Source organism: Microcebus murinus, chromosome 15 (genome assembly GCF_040939455.1).
Source record: "Microcebus murinus isolate Inina chromosome 15, M.murinus_Inina_mat1.0, whole genome shotgun sequence".
Taxonomy (NCBI): domain Eukaryota; kingdom Metazoa; phylum Chordata; class Mammalia; order Primates; family Cheirogaleidae; genus Microcebus; species Microcebus murinus.
Window position 1 is genome coordinate 53,837,158 of NC_134118.1, and position 24,115 is coordinate 53,861,272.

General features: G+C 38.8%; 1 long non-coding RNA gene across 1 annotated transcript in view; it reads right to left on the reverse strand.

Moving 5' to 3' along the window:
• Window positions 1-23,577, reverse strand: part of LOC105885836 (uncharacterized) — a 406,927-nt gene extending 383,350 nt beyond the window's left edge. Inside the window, exon 1 of the long non-coding RNA XR_001160837.2 lies at window positions 23,448-23,577. This is a non-coding gene — a long non-coding RNA (uncharacterized LOC105885836). The remainder of the gene's footprint in view (window positions 1-23,447) is intronic.
• Window positions 23,578-24,115: the final 538 nt, after the last annotated feature.

Consider the following 24,115-nt stretch of genomic DNA (forward strand, 5'->3'; position numbering starts at 1 on the left):
TAAGCCTAACCCCCATGTCCCGCAAGATATGTATTTCCAGTAGAACTTTAGGGATTCATTCAGAAGAACTGACAATACAAATTACATGGGGAGAAGCTGTTAAAACAATTGAAAGAATAGAAGTAACCCAAGTATACATGGTTTTATGGGCCAGTACAGATTATTTTAGGCTCTTCATGCACTAAGATCTCTAATTGCAATAGGGCTAATGTTGGGGTATAAAGGCCTTCACGTAACTCTTGTCACTTCTTCAAGACACATGCAGTCCTGGGGATATCACCATTTCAAAGGAAGCAAAAATTCTAGTTTGACTCTATATTTGTACCTGGAATTCACTCCACTATCATCTTCATAAGGAATTTATCAAGAATTCATTAAATGTGGGAAATAAATGACCAAAGACATTCTTCACTAGGGCAAATCCCACTGTTTACAAGAGATGCTTTTGTTTTCTAGTGATTTCATGATATAACAGTTGCTAATGAACATCCAATGGATCCAACCTCAGTAATTTGAAAACCTACAGATGATTTATTTGTGTTGAATACTTAGTGTTATAAAAAAATAAGACATAGCCTGTGCTTAAAAGTTAATGTTAATTAACCTTGTTAATTAAGAGTTTATGAGTTAATGTTTAATTCAATTGTGTAAAATATTTTCACTGACCCCTTTCAAAATCCATCAGTATATGCTTGCATGGTCTAATGACACATCATATTCTGCCTTGTTATAGTTTTATTTGCTTACCTTTCTTACTCATGTCAAGTCTATAATTCCTTGGTAGCATGTTTTATGTCTTGCTTGCTTTTTTAAGCCTTAGAGAATCTTACACACAGATTTGCTCATAATAGTGTTCAATAAATATTTGTTGAATTATTCGCTGCCACAGAGATCTTGAGTATAGATAGAGATATACAGGGAAAAGATTCAGTTTGCCAGATTGCCTTGTAAACATAAACATTCTTTCTATAGATAATAATATTAAATGCTTTCTCAACAGGTCTCACATTGGCATGCAACCCGCATTGGAAGTGAAGTACATTTCCACTTTTGTCACTGGATACTATCTCATGTGTTTCTGTTCCGTCAAATAAAAGCCCTACTTATGTCTTCTCATTGCCTTTTAAAGTTAGGAAGAGTTCAGGGTTGATCTTGCTGGGATACATTTTTTACCTATTTTACAGATAAAATCGATCCGTTTCAGGAAGAGTTTAATAGCTCTGTGGGAGCTGTGTGAAAGCCTGTGGTAGGAGATACAGCGTTTTTGCTTTCTACTCTCTATTTTTCCCAGTCAAGTTTTTGGTCAGGTTCTGCAATAACACTCAGTTCCTCTTTTGGAGAAAATGATAGCCTTCCTTAAGAATAACAAGATATGGCTTCTTAACATAGGAAAGAATACTGGCAGTTAGGCAGGAAGAAAAGTTGCCAGCACTACTTACCAATATGCATTTGATATTTAAACAATATAGGTCTAGAAAGCAAAATAATTAACCATAAATAAGCTCTAAATAATACAAGGCAAATTTCAGTGGAGCTTAAATTAATAAGAGAGTTTGCCATGAAGACTGAATGACATGTCAATGTAAAAGTTTTTTTTTGTATTGAGTCGAAATTCTATGCTGGCTTTCTTTTCTGATTGCATAATCACCTTTCTACTCCCGCTAAGTGGCACAGCCAGGAGGAGCCACAGCAGATCCCAGAAAACTGGGACCTCAATAAGAAATAATTTCATTAACAAAATCTCTTCAACAGCTGCCATCACCATGGCAGTGAAGTATAAGAATATCACTCATCCGGCTAAATCCCAACACATACATACTTTTTCAATCACTTTCAAAAATTACCTTAGTAACAGTGATTATACTCCAAGCAAGCAAGTGGGAATTAAAAAACAATAAAAAATCTACCTCAGTCTCATATAAGAATGATTCTTTAATTTGCAGCTGCAAACATGTTTTCCGGTTACACTCACTTCATTGTCAGTTTCCCCCAGAACTAGATCTGTGAAGTCTCCTCCAATTCTACAGTTTTTATTTCCGAGAGCTTGATATACCAGACTATACCATCTCCTACTGTTGTTGTGCACAGATGCTCACAATGATGGACTATAAGTAAAATCAAGACTTCAATTTTTTTAAACAGAAAACACAGAAATTAACTTCCAATCTTCTATAAACATCTATGTCAGAGTGTTTTGCAACTTTGAAAGCATAGGATATAATCAACCTCTCCCCAAACCTTGGGTAACAACTATTCTACTCTCTACTTCTGTGAGAGCTTGGTCCACAGTTACAGTTAGACAGGAAGAGTAAGTCCTGGTATTCTACAGCATAGTAACATGACTATAGTTAATGATAATGTATTGTATATTTCAAAACAACTAGGAAAAAAAAGATTTTAAATGTTCTTATCTTATAGAAATGACAAGTATTTGAGGTAATAGATATGCTAATTACTGTATTTTGATCATTATACAATATATATACATGTTATCAAACATTACACTGCCCCCATAAATACCTGCAATTATTATGTGTCAATTAAAAACAAAATAAAACTTAAAAAAAAAAGATATATATGGCATTAGACTGGAAAAGGTATTTTTCAGAAAATATTCAGTTTATCTTTTATAGCTCAGAGTTATACATTGAACCTGATGCTACGGGATGACTCTGAAAGAAGTGTACAAATGGGAACATCTTCCTAAACTGTTAAATGAGAGAGAAATAAACTCGTTTTTGAACTTTTAGATTTTTGCTCTATTTGTTAGAGCAACTGGCCTGCCCTAACTAGCTGTATCTGGGATTTTGTAAAGGTGTAGTAATTAATATACACCAGCCCCACAATTCAATTTGAGCATCTAATTCAAAAGCCTTCTGCACGTGATTTGGGGGCTGTGGACAGTGAGATCTGGAGAGTCCACCGGCGATAGTACGTGTAGTGCAACAACACTGATGGTTAGATGCTTCTAAAGCAGCTAGGAGGCCAAAGTGCTACACAGCCTGTACAGCTGCAGTCCCCAACCCCCAGGATGCAGATCAGTACCGGTCCACGGCCTGTTAGGAACAGGGACGCACAGCAGAAGGTAAGCAGCAGGCAAGCAAGCAAAGCTTCATCTGTATTTACAGCCACCCCCAGCACTCACATCACCTCCTGAACTCTGCCTCCCCCACGTGGAAACATCATCTTCCGTGAAACCAGTCCCTGGTGCCAAAAAGGCTGGGGACCACTGAGAAGACAAAAACAAACCTCAGCATTCGGACTCGTCACCCCTGAATCTACAGAAAGAACGTAGGTGGGCAGCAGTGCCCCAGCAAGCAGCCTTGATTTGACTTACCCTCTTATTGAGTCTCCAGTTGTAAATGAATTTTCTTCATTAAAACCTTTTGGGTGTTTTCCCCCTGCAACTTTTGCCCAAACTTAGTATCAAGCTTATTTCTTCTTTCTGAACAATTTTAAATGATTTAACTGGAGTGAGAAAACATGAGTTAGAAAATGCTTTATGAAGTTCTTCTTGACACGCATCCATTGAGTCACAGAAGCAGGACATACACACAAGGCAGAATTATAATGAGAAAGAAAATCTATGTATAAGTACGGAAGGGATTAGCTCTGGCTTACTGCCTTGTTGACATTATTGACATTATCAAGAAGCATCCTGATAAAATATATTGTTCCATTATCACCCCGACATTACCAAAATAGTGAGAGAGAGAGAGAAAGTGCCCTGCTGCATCCTCTTAAAATTAGCAGTGACCTTGCTAATTAAAACTTAATTGTGAGAGAGTAACATGTTGATGCCCCCCTTTGAAAAACTGGCATAGATCCCCACTAATTTAAAAGTTGTCACTTAAAAACCCAAAGAAATTGGCTTATTAAAATGAACACTAATGGAAAGTTCTGTTACTCAGAGATGACAGGACAGAGGATGGAGGGGAGAAAGGGATAAGTGTGTATGTCTTGTGTTGCCTTTCATTATCTGAGAAGAAGCCTCTGACAGCACGAACACCATCAGGAGGATGAAAACAAAACGAGTGTGGCAGGAACCACATTCTCCTTGTTTATTAATATGCATTATATAAAGCTCTAAGCCACTGGGTGCCACAGATAGGTGTGTTATTCTATTCAAGTATATTAATTTTAAACAAGTGTGTGAAGAGAGGTTCAAGGACAACACAGTTTGGTATATCTTATATTATTTTTTATGTGACTCTTTGGGAAGCCCTTTTATTCTGGCATGAGAAAAGAAAGTAGATTATTCTTTAAACAACTAAAAAATTCAGTGAATGCATTAACCTATCTTCTCAGTGAGTCATCCAAATAACACTTCAACAAATACACACACACACACACACACACATGCACACACATTCTTTCCCACTTTAAAATGCTTTTTATCTTATGTTTTTCTATGCTATCCACAACTACCTAAGCTCAGAAAACATATGCATGCCAAGAAACAATAGCCTATGTTTCCCTTTACTCTAATCCAAGCAGCAGATAAAACAACCTCCCCTATCAAAAAAAAAAAAAATATATATATATATATAAAACAATAGAAAGAAATGTCCTTCAACTCAGCTTCCTTGTTGATTTGCTCAGTGCCCATTATATTCATGGGAATATGATCTAGGGCTTATATCTCATTTCTGTCCAAACCCATATTTTCAGGTAGCAGGAAACAGCCCTGGTTTTAGAGCCAAATGACTTGAATCCATGCTAACTATGCCACTTCCTAATAGTGTAATTTGGGGTACTAAAATTAAATTTTCTGGTCCTCAGTTTTCTATCATTGTCAAGTTACTGAAAGCATCTTCTTCAAGTTTTACTAAAGTACTTAACAAAGTACCTACTTGGTGAAAACTCAGTAGACATTAGCCTTGACTTTTCTTTTGCTCTATTGAACAAGCCTCATATCTTTGATCTGCTTGTCTTCCTTCCGCTTACCTTCAGCATAATATTTGGTCCTTACCCAGGAATGGTTCATTGTTTTAGAAGCCCTTCTCTACCTATTCTTGTAAAGCATCTCACTCACTTATCTGAATCTTCCTTTGTAGTTATGCTAACAAAGTAGTTTATTGAATGTTTCAGGGATATAATTCTCCTGCAAGCCCTGAATTAAGTAAATTCTATTCATAGCCTCACCTGTCCAACATAAGAGATTTAGCAGAGAGTGTGAGAAAGGTGAGAGAAGAAAAAAAGGGAGAAAACTCAGCCAAATAAAATGTAGAAGGAAATTGAAGTGCTTATAAGGGTTTTATCAAGCCTTGACCCAAATATAGCCTGTGCAATGGTAGCTCCTACAATAAGATGTTATGAGAGCAAAGTTTTTAAGAATTCTTAACATAGAAACAATCCTAAAGAAAATGTGCTATAACCAATCACTTTATAAATAAATAAATTAAGGCATGGAAAGTATAAATGATTTTTCTTAAGGCATAAGGCATGCATCTATTAAATAACATACCCAATATGTAAACTCTAGTCCCCTTACTCTTAGGACAGAGTTCCTATCCCTAAATCTTTCTATCCCTTAGATCAGGGGTCCTCAAACTTTTTAAAAAGGGGGCCAGTTCACTGTCCCTCAGACTGTTGGAGGGCCGTTGGAGAGTGTGAGGCACATTCCACACATGTGGGCCCGGGACGAGTCAGCTGCTAAGCAGGACAGGCAGTGGTGGCAAAAACACCCGGCGGGCCAGATAAATGTCCTTGGCAGGCTCCATGTGGCCCATGGACATAGTTTGAGGACACCTGCCTAGATTATTAACCTAGGAAGCCATTTATCCATCCAATCATAAGAAGTCATCTTTGACTTTTTAATGTCAAATGTCTTTAATTAGACATTATTAAATGTCTTAATTATTAAATGTCTTTAATAAGACATTTGCCTGTCCTCTCAACATTGGATGGACTTTTCCTGGAATAAGAATGTCTACTGCATTTCACTAGAATCAGATCTTGATGTCTCCAGCATCTTCTGAAGATGGTCAGCATCTTCTGACACCCAAAGCCAGCTCCTCTTTGGTCAATTGACTTGCAGCTAGATTATAATGTGAATATGAATGTGAATATGCTATGAATTGAAAGAGAACAAAAGATACACATATTCAAAACTATCTTCCTAGAACTTTTCATTATCTTTTTAATAACTTTTTAGGAAAACTACTTTTAGGCAAACTTTACATGAGGCATTTTAATCTACCTCTTCTCATTCAATCACCTTACCCCTGCTAGAATGGCTTTTATTAAAAAGTCCAAAAACAATAGACGCTGGCATGAATGCAGAGAGAAAGCAATACTTATACACTGTTAGTTGGACTGTAAATTAACACAATCGCTATGGAAAACCACATGGAGATTACTCAAAGAACTAAAAGTAGACTGACCATCTGATCTAACAATCCCACTACTGGGTATCTACCCAAAGGAAAAGAAGTCATTTTATCAAAAAGACACCTGCACTTGAAGGTTTATTTATTGCAGCACAATTCATAATTGCAAAGACATGGAATCAACTCAAATGCCCATCAATTCATGAGTAGATTAATAAAATGTGGTATATGCATACCATGGAGTACTACTAGGCCATAAAAAGATGAATTGATGTCTTTTGCAATAATTTGGATGGAACTGGAGACCATTACCCTAAGTGAAGTATGTAAAGAATGGAAAAACAAGCACCACAGTTATCACTATTAAATTGGTACTAAAAAATGAGCACACATGTGCACAGAGGGAAGTCGAGCTCAGTGGAAATCAAGTAGGGGGTGGATAGGAGGAAGAGAGAGGCAAAAACCTACCTAATGGGTACAATGAACACTGGTTGGGTGATGGGCACACTTATAGTTGTGACTCAAGCATTACAAAAGTGATCCACATAACCAAAAACATTTATACCCCACTAATAACAGAAAAAATTAAAAAGAGAAAAAAGATAACTGACTAGATGTTAAAAATTACAGCAGCTTATAATTTAAAAGTTTAATGTAAAAAAAGTAGATTTTCAATATACATTTTCAATTGAAGGAATAATTTAGGCACTGTTATCCACACTGTCATCAAAATAAAACAGAAGTGTCTTAGGCGATAGATAATGTATCCAAAGGTACTAGTTAATGCAGAATAAGTCTGAATTTCAACTCAAGTCTCTTTTGCGAAAAAGCCTATTTCCTTCTCTCTCCACTTGACATCATTTTCGCCGCTTCTCTGGGATAAAGGCATCATCTTCAGAAGGTGTCTGTTACATAATGGATCCTCAGAGTAGAAATGTATCAATCATTGTACACAGTGAATACATTAGTGAACATGAATTGATTGAAGTACCTTGTAGAGAACAAGTATTTGAGGGAAAGAGGACTTAAAACATGGAAGTTTCGATTGAAGCAAGGAAGTCAGAGCAGACATGAAGTCTGGGCCTTGACCCAGCAAGGATGTGCATTGTGGAACAAGAGTGAGGCAAAGTTACTCCATAATTCTCCGTAGACAAGCCCTGACATCCCACCATCATTTTAAATGAGAAGTGCTACTTGGATCTGATTTTGAGGGTTTCGGTTTTAGGATTTCACTGCTATTTTCACTCTGAAAGGTCATTAGAGAGTATGTTAGATGGAGATAACTCTGTCTCTGGCTCAGTGTGCTCCTTCTATAAGTGTGCCCTCCTGAAAATAAACTACATCTGGCAACCACTCGTGTGAATTACCTAAATAAAAGACTCACACTGTTAATGGAGCACTTTTGTACTCGAAAAAGAAGCCATTAGATTTGATGTTGAAAGAAACCGCTACTGTCACTCACTTGATTGATTGCATCTTTTATTAGGTCTTCGCTGAATTATTTTACGATATTTCTCTTTTTCATCCGCTCCCCTTTGTTGGGATATTAAGAATGTATATTTTGAAAGTAGTGGTAAAAAAAATGTTGAGAAGTATAAAACTCAAGATCATAAAAGCCCTTTCATGGGTGGCATTATGAACGTAGCTGTCATGTGGAGTCTGGAATGTAGGTGTACATTTCAGGGAGTGAGGATTATGTTGTAAAGGGAAGTGGAAGTATAAATTGGAGCTTTAGGTTTGGGGAAAGAAAGAGAGTGAAGGCAAAGGAAAAGTAAGCGTGGGGCATATATCACAACCATTAGCAAAGAGGCCTCCTTCGGTCACGGCCTTCCAACTAATGGTTTCTGAAGTGATGTTTTCAAGTACCAGATGTAAACTCTGCTCAGCAGGGTGTGCTCTGTTTGAACTCCCCCTTTTATCACCTGGCAGAGCCTGCAATCCACCTGGCTAACACATCAGAAAATGTCCTAGGTTTAAATATATGTACCCACATCACCAGGGACCCTGCTGCAGTGGGTATAACTGGAGCATCTGTGTACTGAGAGAACAAGGAATTTGGTGCATGATGAAAGGTACCCAGGCAATCCACACAGCAAGAGAAGAGAGAGAGAAAGAGTTGTTACAGAACTCTGACTGGCTAAATGTGCACATGGCAATCGGAGCCCACAGGACTCTGGGAGACAGCTAATAATCATCGTGACAGGCTGTCAAGTTTCTGTTTTTCCCTTTCCTATTTTGCATATTGACCCTGAACTGGATAGCATGTTCATTTTCTATGCCTCACCACATAGCATCAGGGCTGGGCCAGCCTTGGCTGGTAGCTGTGCTAACTAACAAGCAGCCACCTTTGACAAGTGCACAGAATCGCATGCTTGTATTTATAAATGCTGTGCACAGAGACACGCTGGTAGGCAAGGCTGCCGAGGTGCCACGCTGATGAGGTGCAGAGGATTTCAGGTGAGCAGGGAGAATCTCATTAGCCAGGTGCCTCCTATTCTTCCTGTTTGGCTGCCAGAGGCCGATGAGTCCAGCAAGTTTATGCACAGGCACACAGTAGTGGTTGTTGTCGGGCAATACTTAAAGGGCTCCCCATTGGCCCTTCCCAACTCACTAACCAAAACAATTCTTGAATTCAGAGTATTCATCCTTGTCTGTGGTTGAATTCTATAAATGCAGACCCTGAGAAAGAGATTCCTGTGAAAGTGATTTATAAGAAAGAATTTCTGGGAAAAGCCATTAGGGGAGTGAGGAAGTGAGACAAAGAGAGAAGTTTGTAGTGGCAGAATAACGTCCCTGCCCTTTCTCCAGATGTTCACCTCTCGACACCCAGAGCCTATGAAGATGGCAAAAAGGAATTAAAGTTGCAGATAGAATTACTGTTTCCAGTCAGCTGATCACAAAAAAGATATTACCCTAAATTATATATATAATACACAGGCCCAATTTTACCCCAAGAGTCCTTCAATGCAAAAGAGGGGAGCAGAAGGGTAGGTCAGGGAGAAGGCAGCAGGAGAAGGCTCTGACGCTCTGTACTGGCTGGTGGGTGTTGGAGGTTATCTGTGAGCACTAGAGGAAGACTTCTAGGAGCTAAGGTGGGATCCAGCAGACAGCCAGCAAGGAAACAGGACCCCAGCCACGTGGAACGGCATTCTGCCAGCACCTGAATGAACAAGGGACAAGATTCTTCCTTAGAGACTACAAAAAGAAGCATAGACCTGCCAAAACCTTTTAGCTAGCAAGGCCATACAGGATGTCTGACCTGCAGGACTACAATAAGTAAAGAATTTGTGTTGTCTTAAATCATTAAAGTTGTGATAATTTGTTATGGCACCCATAGGAAACCAATACAGAGGCCAGGTGAAGATGTGATATCAAGCAAAGTGCCACAGAGGGTAACTAGCTCAATTTCCTGGAAGAAATCTGGTGACAGTGCAAGTCACACCTTGGAGTTTTTATATCGGGGACCAGAGCGCTGGATATCACACTACAGCATCCAGCAAGCATTGTTAGGGGCTGGGAGTATGGAGTGGCAGTAGAGACCTAATTTTCTAGGCATTTTTCACTCTCCCCAGCCACGGGAAAGCCTCTTACCACCCGAGGGGACCCTTCCAAAGAGGAGCAGGTGGCAGCTGTAAAGAAAAAAGGGATCAGATCTAGTGAGCAGTAAAAGGGTGAAGGGATCCAAGGGGATGTGGGCAGAGTGCTGTCTGCTCCGGTCATCCATCATAATAAATACACAGGCTTCAAAAACCTGTCCTTTAAATGAAAAATAGGTCAGGAGACACAACACAAGCTTTGAAAGACATGGAAGCGTGGTCAAAGCCCAACTTTAATTTGTCACCTTGGGTGAATTACCTGCTCTCTTTAAGTCTTAGTTTCTTGGAGTCAGAAATAATGAATTGCTAATGGGCAACTTTCTTGCTATGTCTCCATGAGATTCCATAAATGATTGAATGGAAAGTATCTTGCACAATGTTTGGCACTCAGCTAAAGTTAGCTCTCTACCTTTTTTCTCCTATGACTTTGGTCCTCAAGACTAAACACACTTTATACAGCATGGGAAGGAGAGAGCAACGTTGAGTTTTAACCTGGGTCTCAGCATTCTGCAAATTTTTCTCTTTTCTTTCCGTTATGAACATGCCAGTTTCCTCCCATCTTCACAAAGGCTCTCTCTTCTTCAAAACCTCCTCTAGATACGGCGACTCTCTTCATATTTATAATTTTTATAAACTTATTACAACAGTATTCTGCACTCCATGTCTCTATCATCTCATCTTCCATTTCTTTCAAAACCACTAGGGTCTGCCTTCTGTTTCCACACTCTGTAGTGGTTGTTCTTTGAAAGTATTACCCTGCTTGCCAAACCTACTGTTTCTTGGGCTCACAGTAGTAGATGACAAAACTGCCCACTCACTTCCGCAATGTAATCCCCTCCCCAGCTCCAAGTTGTCTCTTGCTCATGGTTGGCCCCCAATCTCCTTGCTATTCCTCTCACTCTGCTTCTCTCTGAAATGTTAAATATCCCTCATCTGCAGGGATTATTTTCAGCTCCCACCTTAAACTCTCAATTTAATAGTGACAATAATAGTAGTCAATACTGATTGTTTTTTACACTGTGCGAGGCACTTGACTAAGGACTTTGCATGTGTCATAAGATAGTTACTATGAGTATTCCCATTATGCAAATAAGGAAACCAAGGCTTGGAGAGGTGAGGGAACTTGGCCAGAGTTACATATCCCCTAAGTGATGGAGCTGAGATTTGAATCCAGAAACCTGATTTATGCCCACTATTTCATTTGCCTTCTCTTCCTGGTTACCACATCCGTATGCATGTTTTCAGCTACCAAAAAATGCACTGAAGACCAACAAGTCTATATCTCTTGCCTAATATCTCTGCTGAGCTACAGACCTATATGCTCCCTAACTCCAAGACAGATTCATTTGCATGCACTGCAGACATTTCCCTCCGTGCTTCCTAACCCCAATCTCACCCACCTCGGATAACATGCACAGCAAATGGTACCAATTCAGTTGCTCGATGCCATTCTAGTCTGCTTCATTCTCCACACTCAATCAAGTCTAACACTACAACAGCTCTGGATCCCTGCTGCCAATCCACAACTATTATAGCCTTGTTTCAAGCTACCAACATTTCTGTTTGAACTACTGCAGTTAACTCTTAACCCATCTCTCTTCCTTCAATCTCACCACCTCCCCACAATCCACCCTATTGCCCAGGTCAGTTTCCTAATCCATAAATCTAAAAGTAGTACGCTTTAATAGCTTTCCATTAACCTTGTGATAAAGTACCAAGTCGGGGTTTGTCTAAGAAGGCTACCTGGGATCTTTCCCTGACTACCTGGCCAATGCTTACCTATCCTTAAACACTCACTCAAGCATCACTATGCCCAGAAGAGTTTTCTGCCTTCACAGTTCAAGTGAAATTCAATATCTTTGCACTCCCTCTATGATTCTTTCAATATGCCTTTTTCAGAATGATTACCAAACCAGATTGTACAATAATTCACATTTTTATCTACCTCCCCAGCTAGACTATAAGCTCCCAGAAGGCAGGGATTCTATCAGTGTAGTACTCCATAGTACATAGTAAAAATGCACTAAATATCTATTGAATGAACAAAAGCACAAATAAATGGACAAATAAAGACTATATCATACCATGGCTATCTACCCAGTCCTCTGGGTTTCCCACAAATCTCTAACAAATGTTTTCCAGGTACTTATCATCCAGAAAATGTTGATGTTTCTCTTGACACCATATGATAGTCACAAGCCCAAGTGCCTAGCAGGAAATACACACCTGAAAACATTTTAGCTGAGAAAGACACTGTCACAAAGAGAAGGGGACATGATCACCCATGAGGAAAGATTTTCATGACTGTAGTTACAGTGGTGTGTAGCTACCCAAGATATTAGCCAAGGCAGTCAAATAGCACTTTGCACTTCAAGAATAAATCCAAGAGGATACTAACATGAATAGAATGGAAAGAGATTTCCAACTGTGGCACAGGAATCCACCATCTTCTTAGGAAATTGGAACAAAGATACAATTTTTTTCCCAAATACAAAAATTACATAGGATTGCCAAGGAGTGGGGTGGGGGGCGTATTCAAACATCCCTCATCTTTTTTATTCTATTCAGGTCTTCCTTGGAGAAAAGTCGCAAAACAGAAAGAAAAAAAAAACGAGGGGAGAGGAGTTTTTCATTCTTACGTTCCCTAACTGTATAGTGGCAGAAATTGCTGCTAGCCACAGTGTTATTATATAGGACATAAAGAATAAAGCACTCTGAGGAGTGTCTATTTATAGAGCAAATACTTGGCTACCATTATGCAGTCCCCTGACGACGACAAGGAAATGTGCACGGCCTATTGGAGATAGGGCAGAAGGAGACCTGGGTTCCAGGACTACCTCTGTCCTCATTAGCTTCCCCAGCTAGTTCTGCATATTCCAGTTCCCAGCCTGCAAAAGAAGAAATGAAGCAAATAGTCATTAAGATCCCTTAATGCTCTAATTGTTTAAGGTTCTCCCTCTTGATTCACTCTCACTTGACACAGTGAAGGCTGAAATCCAGCCAGAGGAAGGAAAAGAAATACGTGGATGATCCAAGTAACTGTATCATGGAAGACTCGAATGAGATTAGCCAGGAACGAGGAAAAGGAAGAATAATGCTCTTGCAGAGTTCCATTACCTATTTCCCACTTCCTCCCATTCTAAACTCTTGAACTGACACTAGACAATGCAAACTAAGGAGAACTTTCGTATGTAGGCTGATGAGTAGCTAGACAGCTCATCTTTCAAACACACCAAGTAAAAAGCTAAATTTTATGTGCCTGGGGATGGGTAGGGACCCATTCACAGAGAACAGACAGAAGTTAGAACAGTCAAGTTATACCAGAGTTCTGAGTAAAGAGGTAGGTAAAGTTCACACAGGTGGCCTTCCCTGGTAATGGATTTGAAAATGCCACTAAGTAGCAACTGTACAGCAGTAAAGATGGGACAGGTTTTTAAGGAGGGAAACAATGTTATATACTCTTTTTTTAACCACATATGAAGCCATTTGAAATCAGAACACTATAAGGAACTCACAGGAGCTCCAGACCTGACAGTTGTAGACTTTAAAAAGAGCAAGAAAGCTGTCCTGTTACACTAAGTTCTCACATTCTCAACCCTCTGCACAATGCCTGTGTAAAAATAAACAGCTCGGGAACCTACTAAAAAGGGTGTATCCCTGTACCCACGCCCAGTGCAGATTGTGCTGTTAGTGACACAGTTTTATTGTGTCTTCTTCCATCTTTCTGTGTTTATGATCCTATTCATGCATACATAACGTACTTAGCTTTGTAATTTTTCTCCAAAAACTGTCATCCCTATTTTTAACATAGTCTTTTTTTGTGTATTGAACAATACATGAAAGGTAAAGACACAAAACTACTAAGCCAAATAGTACACTGTCCCTCCTCAGTGGCATTGTTAGACTTGCAGTCACAATGTGTTCTTTTGCATACTCAATAGGTTAAGAAAATATGTCACAAGTTGTTCTTAAAGCTATCTTGTGTGCCTCCAGTCAAGATGACATATTAATCATTTCCTTTTTTCATTCTCCCTTCCAGGTACCACAATGGTTTTTCCTGGGAATTCTGTTATTAGTGTTTATTATTGTTATTGACATTGCTTTGCTTTATGCCCACTTTATTTTGTTGTTGCTAGCATTTCTGTTTGCAGCAGGGAACATAAAAGGTATAACCAGGCTGCATTGTTATTCAATGCTGAGACCTCCTTTTCCTGGTGCCTCCTGGCTTATTCCCTGACCACCTACCTGGGTGAAAACTTGCTGCTGGCTTGTTTCTGCAATGGTACCTTTGGGATTCATGACTTGGGGTCTTTCCCTTTCTTCTTTCCTTCTCATGGTTTCTTGGTCCCAAGAAACCTTTGTTCTGACACTCAATCTACAGGCATCTGCCCATTGCCTGTGGGCTCAGGCACTCCTGCCCAATGCCTTCATACTTCGCTCCTCAACATTTGTCATTTGAATGGGGAAAGCAGAGCACCCACATATACACAAGTATGAATATGAAGCAATGAGATTGACTTCAGAAACCTCATACCAAAATAAAGTCTTATAGCTTTATAGTCATAGTCTATATTTGTCTGTTTATATCCCTATTTATATATGCATATAGAGATACTGTATTTAGATTTTTATTTCTTTCCCCTACAACTGTCATTCTATTTTTAACAGAGTTTTCACTCTTCAAATATGATAGGAAAAGACAGAATTATGCAGGTAAGTTGCTGCTGCCATAGAACAGATGGAAACCAATAGCACAGATTTTAAAAAACTATAATTTAAAAAGTGTAGTTTCTATTAAGACTGTCCTTTGGGGATTGGATTTTAGAAAGTAAGACCAACAGATAGTCAAAAAACATACATTCTAGTCTAACATCTGATACTAAAGACCTGAAAATGAGGGGCACAGAATAGGAAATTTCATTTTTTACACAATGCTTAACTGTGAGGGAATACCCCTCATCTTAAACTGATGCCACTTGAGTATTAAATGCTAGGAGCAGCCCCTAAATGTTTTGATCTGTGCAGGCTGCTCTAACAAAAGTACCATAAGTTGGGTAGCTCCTAAACAAAATTAATTTATTTCTCACAGTTCTAGGAGTTGGGAAGTCCAAGATCAAAATGTTGGCAAACTTGGTGTCTGGTGAGGGCCCACTTTCTGGTTCAAACAAGGCATCTTTTTGCTGTGTCCCCACATGGTGAAAGGGGCAAGGAAGCTTTCTTGGGTTTAATTTAAAAGGGCACTTATCGCATTCACAAAACCTCTGCTCTCATGACCTAATCGCCTCCCAAAAGCTCTACCTCCTAAATTCATCACATCGTTGGTTAGATTTGGATTTTGACAGGACACAAACATTCAGACCACAGACATTTCAAATACACCCAAAATATCCTCACACACATCCAACTGACCCCTAAGGGGACTGGACTACAATCAGTTGGGAAATAATGAGTGATTTCATGATTCCAGTTAAAAAGGCATTTGTGCAGAGTGGCTTAAGATTTTTATTATTTGTGAAACAGGAGAAGCATCAGATTGATGGCATAATGTAATGGTTTCTAAGATATTAATTAACCTTATTTGAAACATTTTTGGGTCTACTTGCTAACGATTTGTGATAGACTATGGGGTAGTTCCCCCAAATCCATTCTCCCTCTCTTCCACAATAACAGGCATTCGTGGAGGCTGGTGGTATAACAAAATGGAAGAAGTCTAGGTCCGTCAGTGATTTTGTATAGCAGAACTGCCCTGAGAGCCTGGACCAGCCAAACTAATACTTCTTATATGAATCATTGTATCTTCAACCTCTTTGTTATAGCAACATAACCTTCACGTTGGTTTAGCCAAGAAATTAGCAATAATACAGAATAATCGTCATCATAATAACAGTGAATTATAATAATAATACAGACATTAATACCTGGAAGCAAGATACTATATAACAAAGCCTAAAATATGTTTCTAAACTGGTTTAAAAATTAGGTGGTGGGCAGTGAAGAAATAGTGCCTGCTAAACTTCTGTACCCCTTCTTATGCCATGCTGAATAATTTGGTAAAATGCTCATCTGTATAACTCAGAAAGTAGACTGCATGTCCAAGGAGCATGTAGCTCTAGAGGAAGTGGTGGGAAACAACCAGAAATATAGTGATTATTGTTCCTTACCATTTTTACTTGATTCATAAGAAAGAGATAAACTCAGGCAAGAATTTGCCCCTTTGAAAGCAGACATAGAAAGAGTTATGAATCTGCTCAGTGAGACACTCCTTGCTTGCAGTAAGAAACATAAATTGCCTGAGAATCCAGAAATCTGAAGCCTTGCAGGATTGGAAACCCAATTGGTTCCACACCCAAGAATAGCAGAACTTAAGTTTATTACCTGGAACTTCTCTCAAACACTTGCCATAAAGACTTCTTGGCATGAGATGCATTCAGTACAGAAATCAGTTAAAGATTATTATCTTCCAACCCAAGCCTAACTAAGGACTTAGGAGATGGACTTGGCAGAAATGTCTATCAGTAAAAGAATCAACAGGCATACGAACTATGTCTAGAAAAAAATCTTTATGTAATATTATCTGTCAATAGAAATGATTGGAAGCAAATAGTTTGAAGGCCTAAATTTTTCAAGAAATTGTGTCACCCAAGAAATCACAAGCCTGCTTCAGGTAGAAGCAGCTGCAAAAACCATATTCAATATCACCTTTCAAGAGACCACCTGACAAGTGGAACTATTATGAAAGATAAAAATGGGATCCACAGACCAAAATGGACAGGTAGCTATCCCAGAAAGCAAAAAAAACGAGTGGCCAGAGGACTAATCACAGATAATATTCTACTACTAAGGTCAGAAGTCTCTGTAATAACTAAGGATTACTAGGCTTCCAATTCTTCCCTTTTCTGACTGGGAGTTTGTAATTTCAGTTATATTGCAGGCTGAAAATTTGTCTGTTGTTTTCCAGTCGCTAGATCATGAAGAACTTCATCTGGACTATTGGGGAGAAAGTACGGGTTACATATTGGTAGTAAAAATGTTACTACAGTGAAGCAAATTAACATTTTCATCATTTCACATAATTACTCACTTTTTTATTGTGGCAAGAGCAGGGGAGATCTACTTTTAGCATGAATCCTATATATAGAACAATGTTATTACCTATAGTCTTCATGTCATACATTAGATCTCTAGACTTGTTCATCCCACATATACTTTGTGTTCTCTGATCTACATCTCCCCATTTCCTCTCTCATTCCCCCCAGCCTGCCCCAGTAACCAATGTTTTGTTCTCCAACTCTATGTATTTAATTTTTCTTTGATCCTGTCATTTGTCATAATGTGGATGCTCTCACATAATTTCACCGCCATCCAGCTAGTAACTACATTTTCCAGCCCCCAGTAGAATATGAATAGAGATACTTTGCACATTTTGAAACTTTGTTAAAAAGAAATCTCTTGCTCTGGACTTCTCCCTTTTTCATGAACTGAAACACAGCCATGTTAGCATCCCTGATCCCAGCTTGCGGTTTGTCAATTAGGACAGGACTCTGATGGTGAATGTAGCAGACCAAGATAAAATATAGTTCTCTCAATAATGTCCTTCATGAAGCATAGCTGTCCCCTATTGCCCTGACCTGGACTGGCTGAAGTGTTACATAAAGAGTAAACTTTATCTTTCTGAAATCATTCTATTTCTGGTTCCTTTTGTCACAACAACTTAGCCTTTGTCATAACTAATAAATCATTCACATTTCTGTCCCTTTGTAGAGACTATGGGATTTTCTTGTCTAAGATAGGACAATTCCCAAAAATAAAGGAAATCAATTTACAGAAGACAAACTAAGAAATTAAATGGGTGAAAAATCAAATAGATCTATTTTACACATTGATGAAGACTAGTGATAGCTATTCTTATAAAGAGTGCAAATTTCTTGTTGTTTTGAAAATTGTTGTTGTGTCTTATTTCATGGGTTCTGTCCACTTCCCTTCAGTTGCTAGAGGAATACAATCTCATTTAACAAAACAATATGTATTTATTGTGTATCTCCTACATTCCAAGCACACAATCTTTTCTTAGATCCGAGACAAGAATGAGAGGCGTTGTACTATTATATTCAATTTCATAGTGGACAAGAGAAGAGAGAGTCTCAGATAGAAGACAAGCCAATAGTGGTGAACGGATGAGAAAAGCAAATCAAGCTCTGAGATCAGCAATCTCCATGGGTTCCAGAAAAGCAAACGTCAACAGCATGCACCGTCATTAAGCACTTCTCCATTTTGTTTTCAACTGTCCTTTCATACTGTTTGCCCTTCCTAAGTCTTCAGAAAGTCAATTAGGCTGAAATCACAGGGAAATAAATTAGAAATTGACTGAAGGCAGGGGTGGATTGGAGTAAATGATAATATATATTTGAAAACTTTATAAAGGCATTCCAATCAGGGTATGAAAAATTTTCTAAAGCTACATTTTAATTTTTACAAGTGAACACTCCAACTTACAGGTGGATAGGGAACAGTGAACACAAAATTGTTTGATCCAGTAGGTTAAGTAGTAGGTAGAAGATAATAGAGAATAAATTGTCAGCAGATGTTGTTGTTGGTTCAGAGCCTGAGACTGCCAAATCAGAATAGGCTGTTGGGATATCATAGAATATAAATGACTTTCTCACTCTGGGTTATTTAATTTTACTGAGTTGAAACTTGCAACTATTTATTATGGTGTGTCCAATGTAGCTGAAAATTCATTAAGATTTTAAAGTGCTTCTTTACGTGAAAAGAAGTCAATGTGGTAGATGCCACAGTACACAGCTAGATTCCCCATGCAAGGACAGAACCAGGGATGTGCTCGAGCTGGCTTTTACTGCCGTGCGAGAGCCACTTGTGAGCATCTCATCATAACTATTACTCAGTGACATCATGACAGCAGCTTGCAATCAGCCATGAGGGGAATATTTATACCAGAGAAAACAGCAAACACTACAGATGAAGGTTATTTTTTTTTCTTTTTCGCAGGGAGCTGGTTTGCCAGCCCACCACCGCTGGGAGTATTGGCAGCTGAAGCTCTCATATGAGTTGGGCCACATTTCCTTCCCAAGAGCATCCTGCATCCAAGATGGGTCTGTGTGGGGTGTAGTAAAGGCCCAGCCCCGAGCTCCAATTCGGAACAACTCTAAAATGCCATGTTAGTCTTTGCCATGACGGCATCTCAGTTCAGCTTCTCACTGTCCTCAATGCTGTTTCCTCCACTCCCTCACCAGTGTCCACCACCACTCGCCAATAAACCTCCCACACACAGATCTCTACTTTGGAGTCAGGTTCTCAAAAAGCCCAACCTGGGACAGAGACATAAGAAGAATAGAAAATTCATCACCCAGAGCTCGAACAGAAAACTAACCATTCCAGAAGATCAACTCTAACACTACTTACTCAGTTTTACACTGTTTAAAATGATTTATAAAAACAGAAGGTGGAACAATGTTGTGGGGTTTTGTGGAAGTTTTTGATGCTGCTGTTGCTGTTCTCTTTTTCCAGAAATTTCTTCTCCTGGGCAATATTTTTAATGTGTCATTAAATGTAAGAAACACCAGAGATATTTGGTTATGAAAAGCTATGTTTTTATCTGCTTAATTTTAGCAATTTTAAGGAGAATTGCTTCAGTGGTTTTATCCTAAATTCAAAAGAAAATTATAAAAAGAGATCAAACATGATCAAAGGAACCAAACAGAAACTGATTTAACTGACCTTTTGGATGTAGATAGCTTTTTTCCCCAATCACTGCTTTCAACCTTGTTTTGCCCAACATGTTAGCAAGTCTCCAGCATCTCAGTTTACTCTCAGTTATAGAACACCCTCCAGTTTGGAATTGCTCTCATTTCCCATTGGAATCTCATCCCTGCCTCAGCTCCATCCCTACCAGGGCCGGGTCTGTGGCTACAGACACTTGAGTGTGCAGAGCAGAGCCAGGCCAGCTCTTTCACTCTTACTAAGCATCTTTGAGTAGGGCGTGAGCAGGAGACTAATTCAGCCCTGCCCCTTTTCAAGGCCTCTCTTCTTTGGGGTTGAGTTGACAGCAGGGAAGCTAGAAAGGGAGAGCAAAGTTCTCTTAACAAATCACTTGTGACGGTAGCTTCCTCCTCATTGGTTGGTAAAGCTTTCCTGCCTAACCTTAAATGGCCATCTCTGCTGCTGGGTGCCAGAAGTCCATGTGCTCACTCTTCCAGGAGTTTTCACAGTTATCAGAAGGCCATGGGGACTCTTCCCACTTCTCAGTTCTCTGAAAAAGCAAGCTAGATCTGGCTCCATCTCTCCCAAACCCCTCAGCTCCTGACTCCCCCATAAAACACAGTAGATGGGATAGAAGCTGATAAATGCCCTGCTGTCCCATAAGGACAGGAAGGAAAATGTCCATGCAGTATGAAACGTAAGCCCAAGGAGCTTCTCTTTCTCTCCTTGGCTCCCCAGTTCTCCTACATATAGTCTGCAATGGGGAGTGGTAGGGGCTGGAGTGAAGGTTGAGTTAACAATCCCTGACGGAGTTTTCTGGCTTCAATTCTCATGGGCTCTTAGAAGTTCTTTCTGTAAACTTGGGGTTACTTAATGGCTCTTTGCTGTAAGCTAAAACTGTTAATCACCTATTCTAAGTCAGCAGGAAAATCTCACTCAGTGTCTCCTCAATTTTTAACTGTCACTCACAACCAATTTCAAAATCTACACAAAAAAATTTCGCCTATTATCAAGTTAGCCTACGTTGTATAGCAAGGCAACACAGACCTCCAGAATTTGATACTTGGATCTCCAAGGTGGTCGTCTCATTGATTAAATGTAAGAGAAAATTGCCACTTTGTCTCTTTTCTTTATATTTGTAGATTCAGAATAGCATTTTGATGATGATCACATAACTAACACCTTATTGGTTTGGTGGAGCTTCCAAATACATGGCTTATGATTATAGCATAAATTGCTTGAAATTTTCTTGTAATTATTGTGTTTCAATTCTTCACATTGAATCCTGCTTTATATAAGGTTCAGCACAGTTTCAGGTTTTATCTCATAAGTAGATGCCATCATTAATTTGTTTTTGTGTTGTTTGAAAATAACCCTCTATCACACATAGTTTGCTTCATACAATTTTCCTAAACAACAACAAATTGATTCCTTAAGGGCATGTCTGTGAGAAGTCTATGAACTTAAAATAAAAAAAGAAGAAGAAGAAAAAGAAAAAAACATTACCAGCTCTGTTGTTAGCAACTACAACCTTGGTCCTCAAAAACATCAACTTAAGAAGAAGGGAAAAAAAAAGCACCACTGCCAATACAGTTTGGGCTCCCTTAATTTCATGCACTGTGGCTTCAACAATTTCTCCATTTCTCATCTTATTTCTATAAAAGTAGCTTCATTTAAAAGCAGGGAAACCACATTTCATGCTCTTCAGTTTCATTAAAGTTATACAAAAGGAGCCTACCAAAAGGAGCCTCTCCTAATTAAACAGCTGTAGCAGATGAAAATATTGAAATGATGAATCTGAAAAGAAGCTGACACTCTATATTCCCCAGAATTTTTTATCATGACATGAAAAAAGGAACTGAAAAATTAAGATCTGAATCCCAGGATGAAGTGTCACATATGTCATTATAAAAAGAAGAAATGATGTGTAACCCACTGACTTCTTAAGGTAGTGCAGGTGATGTGATGCAAGAGAGCCAGAGAACAAAGGAATTTCCTCTGATCCTTCATTAGGGCAGGCTTTTCCTGATTCCCAGACATGAAGCTTGGTGGCATTTTACTTATGTTGGTCTATGATCACAGGCTCATCCTCGTAAACTAACAGCAGCGGCTGGTTGATGCAGATGCCTTGGACTCCCATGAGAGTGCTTTCATCATAATTCAGCCCGAGTTATTGAGTGTGCTGGTTAATGGGCACTTGAGATAAAGTGTTACCAAGAATAAGAGAGAGTAAAACTTAATGTGTTATTCCTCCCCTCCAGGACCTGCAAAATAAGCTTGCTTGATTGACAGACTCCTCTTTCAAAGTGGAAAGAGTAATGACATGCTTCTCAGAGGCTTAGGAATGAGACTGCATTCTAGATGGCTTCTACCTCAACTCTGAAGGCATGCAGAGCGAGGTTTGTAAAGAAAACACCATTCATTCTGATGTTGGTAGCTATTTATTTAAGTGAGTTTCATTTCTAACAGTTCAGATTCTCAACTACTCACCAAGGTTGAATAAGCTTATAAATCTATAAATTTCATAGGAAGTTCTACGTTAATGTACTTGTTGCCTAATTAATCACTGCCCTTTTCTCTGCCTTGTTATTATTTACAGGGTATTCCTAAAATGTGCTTTTTGACCCCCAATCCTATTAAACCCAAGAACTAGTTAGTATTTCATCAGGTATATGTCATTTGGATTTGTTTTTTAAATTCTTTTAACTCTTGAAAACCTTCAAACGTTGACCTCATAATGGCATAAAAGATTGATTCATTTTGCCATCTCTATTCTTCAGATTATTTGAACATTGCTCATGGTTTGTAGTGCCTGACAGAGGGCATTCACATTAAGACCTTATAAACTTATGCTTGCATATGTGTCTATAGTATCTGTAAATAGATTAGAGAGAGAAACATGTATATGTATGTATGTATACATTAATATAATGACAATTTTTTGACACATGGCAATAAAATGTTTTATTCTAACAAAATGAGTACATAACAACAATTTTCCAAAGGTTCAAAGTAAAACTGAGAGGACAAAGTATTGGATGAGTAAGCCACAGTCCTGAATATTGGTGCATGAGTGAGTTCTGGACTGTATGACTTAGACACACACTCCGCCACATGAAAACAAAGGAGGAATGAAATATGGCTGATGCTTACTGGAAGTTTACATTTGCTTACTTATCAGTAAGCAAAATTCTGCTTTTTCATATTTTAGAAACAGCTTTTAAGGAAGTACTATTTTCCACATTTTACAGGTAAAAAGCTGAGGCTTAAAGAAACCAAGTCAGTCAACCCAAAAGAGAGCAATTATATAGTTTATCATTTAAATTAGGACACTTTTGAGAGTGAAAGGAGACACTAACTGGACAGGGTGCTAGGACAGTAAGTATAAAAAGGGCCTGTCCTGAGCAAATGAGAATATATGTTATCCCACCCAAAAATGTTGTTCAGCTAAGATTCAAACCTCAGCAGATTGGCTCTGGAGCATGGAACCTTAAACACTAAGCTATACTTAGCAGTTACTTCCTTTCTCAAGTAACAACAACAACAAAAAGGAATAAAAGCACTGTGTTGTACTGTGTGCAAGTAGTCAAATACAGATCAAAGAAGAAGGTTGCCCTGACACATGCAAACAACTAATTAACTGGGACTAGTATCTTGCTGAGACAGTGGGGTTCTAAAGTCAGCAAGTAATGTGAAAATTGAGTACAGTCAAACTGTACTTTAAAAGCTTCGCAAGGACCAACACCATAAGAAACACCAGGAGAACTGATTCCAACTGTGGAAACAACAGATTTCTACTTACCATCTCTTGCTCTTTCTTTCTTTCTCATTCTCTCTCTCTTCTGAAGATATGCAGTTGGATTATGGTGAGTTTAAATGAGCACAGCATGCAATATCATTGCTTAGCTCCAAGTAGAATAAAATTGGTGCTCTGGAAGGATCAAGGAAAAATGACAAAGAAAAACCAATAGGAAAATAGATTAGAAGACACTTACATAGAGGAATTGCATTTAAAGTGAAGACATGAAGGATAAAATCATAATAATAGGCAGAGAATAGGAGTTAGGGCAAACCAGTCTGAGATAACAATGTGAGAAAAGATACCAGGCTCTTGAAACTGCCTATGCCTGGAACATCAGATCCACAAAATGTAGTTAAAGAATAAGATTATGAAGAACCTTGAAGGTGAGCTCAATGAGTCTGGTCCTCATTCTCTAATCAGTATTTGGCAACCTTTGGTATAAATCAGATTCACTCAGGAGGTTTTTCTGGTGAAGGCAATTATCCAGCATTATGGAGCCAGCCGTAAAAGGAACAAAAGCTGTAGCACTTAAAAGTTGTTCCTAAAGCCTGAGAACAGATTTGATGTTGGAATGTGGACTTTTGATTTTCATATATGCCCTTTGCTGCTGCAATTGATTTTCTAGGGGATGGAGACAATATCATGTGCATGTTATCCTTTAAAATTAA